This window comes from Odocoileus virginianus, chromosome 13, assembly GCF_023699985.2.
Source record: "Odocoileus virginianus isolate 20LAN1187 ecotype Illinois chromosome 13, Ovbor_1.2, whole genome shotgun sequence".
Classification (NCBI taxonomy): domain Eukaryota; kingdom Metazoa; phylum Chordata; class Mammalia; order Artiodactyla; family Cervidae; genus Odocoileus; species Odocoileus virginianus.
Genome location: NC_069686.1, coordinates 42,811,410 through 42,813,909, shown reverse-complemented (window position 1 = coordinate 42,813,909; position 2,500 = coordinate 42,811,410). Strand labels below are relative to the sequence as shown.

The 2,500-nt window shown below is 39.5% G+C and overlaps 1 protein-coding gene across 4 annotated transcripts in view; it reads right to left on the bottom strand.

The window, feature by feature from the left end:
* ZEB2 (zinc finger E-box binding homeobox 2) overlaps nucleotides 1-2,500 on the bottom strand; it is a 134,948-nt gene that overhangs the window by 61,430 nt on the left and 71,018 nt on the right. The window lies entirely within an intron of this gene.

The following is a 2,500-nucleotide window of genomic DNA, read 5'->3' as shown; positions in this document are numbered from 1 at the left end:
GGGTGGGAAGAGAGGTGAAAATGGACGTCAGAATTGGAGAAAATTCCTTAAGAACCTTACTTGAGTGGCAAATGCAGTGTCATTTTAGACAGCATTCAGAGACTTTCCACTTCAGGCAATCTCAGAATTACAATTACCGGTAGCTTTGCTGTTTCAACAATCTCAGTGTCTCAGAAAGTTATGAAATTTAATTATTTACCAACAAATTAAAAACATATCCATGCTTTTACTTTTAGGTTGAAGTTACATCAGCCATTCAGAGGTGGTCAGACATGTGAGGATCCTCTTACTGAGAGCCACTTCCTTCCCTCCTTCATTTTTTGCTCTGAAATTAAGAGCTCAAGTTCTTTTACATTGGCAGTTAGACTCGGCAATCTTGGGCCACCTATGGGGGAGCACATCCAAAAATGCTTGCTCTGGATGGGCAATACAATTTCATATGTTCATTTGATCTCTTGGAAGGCCCCATGTAACAACTCCTTTCATTTTCCCAAATAGGCCCTAAGTCAGAGGTCAAAGGATATTGAAGCTTCCTTCCTTCCTTTCCATGTCCCTCTTCTCCTTTTCCCCAATCTAGAAGTGAACAGTTTTTCTGCTCAGTCAAGACTGAGTATATACACACATACACTAATGTGAAATAAATATATGTGTGTATATATTATATATATATATATTTTTTTCTCTTCAGGACTCTGTTTTTGCAGAACATATTATACACATACCATATTTTCAGCAAGGCTCAGCAGCTCTTTTAGATGAATATTTATCAGGGCACAGAGCTCTTGACTGTGGGTATTCCTAGATCCCAGGGTATTTTAATGCTCATTAATCAGTCTACTCTTGCTTTTTTTCTTCACTCAGACACTTGTTTGATGACTCACAAGGGCACCGTCCTAAAGATTAGGGATCAAGTTTAATAACTGGAAATTTCAGACTGATTTTAAAGTTTGATAAAAGTTGAGAAGCACTTTGGTGTTTACAAGTTATCATACTTCTCTAAATGTCACCTCCTAAATTCTTCACACCCCTGTTCTCTTTTATTATAAACACAAGCATTTCTCTGGCTGCTCAGTATCTGGGCAGGGGTAGTAGCTTTAATTTTACAAATGAGTGAGTTCTGATGGTGTTGGCCTCTCCTGCTCTAACCCACGGTAACAATGGGGAAATATGATGCGGATGATTCACAAGAAGCTTATGAAAAAGTAGAGAAAATTTCCATAAGTGACTTTTATTCTTTTGCTTATGAAATCTATAGTAGTGTAGTGTTAATTGCTCAGTCATGTCCGACTGTTTGTGACCCCATGGACTGTAGTCCGCCGGGCTCCTCTGTCCACGGGATTCTCCACGTAGGAACACTGGAGTGGGTTGCCATTTCCTTTTCCAGGGGATTTTCCCAACCCATGGATTGAACCCAGGTCTCCTGCATTGCAGGCAGGTTCTTACTGTCTAAGCCAGCAGAGAAGAGGTTTATATACAATCTACGGTATTCACTATATGTCTAACATACCTAAATACGTACTTTCTTTGATCACTGGATTTTGTTTATGACCATCAAATATGCCCTGTATATTTTATTTATTCCTCCCTTTTACTTATTCTCTGAGTTACTCTTACTTCCATCTTGTTTATTCTTCACGAGAGTATACTTCTGACTAAAAAGAACACATTTTCTCGTAACTCTCTAGCTTCTTCTCCCCGTCTATGTTAAAGATAAACTAATAAGCCATAAAAAAGGCACCAGACCACCTGGACATGCTGAGGCCCCTTTAACCCTGGCAGCATGGTGACCCTTAACCAGAAGCTGAGTAAGGAATTCCAGGTTTACGTGCCCTTCTTGATGAGTCCATTTGGCCGCCCTGATGGGCCAATTCCAAAAAGGAAGTGAAGAAAGAGGAAACAACTTTGTACTGGAAGTTGGAAAAGCTCAGCAATACGAGCGCTTCTATCTCCCATATAACTCCTTTTTCCGTGGGCTCTGGGGTCAAAAGGCTTAAATTTGAGCTCTAGCTTCTCTACTTACTAACTTGTGAGTTTTGGCAAAATTATTTAATCTGCTTCAGGGTCTTCCTCTATTGAATGGGCAGTGATGACAGTATCTATCTCACTGGTGGCTATGAGGATTAAGGAGTCCAAACACGTAAAAGACCTAGAGCTTGGTACACAGCATGTGTTCAATAAATGCTAGATATCATTATTGCTGTTGTTATTTGCTAAGTTCAGGGACAATTTTAGGTGAGAGGAGGTTCTGTGTATTTCTCTCCTATAATACTTTTGTGATTGTATCCTAATGATAATTTACAATAATTGTACTGGGCCAATAAGGTTTTATTTTTTCTCGGTTTCTAAGTTTGGCAAAGGGCACTCGAGGGCATTGAAAGATCATAACATTTAAGCATGAAACATAAAATTTAGGAGTTTGGAGGCACCTGCTACGAAATGGGGCAGTCTAGATATTAAACGAGGTGTGGAACCACCACCCTATATAAGGTAAACAGTAGAA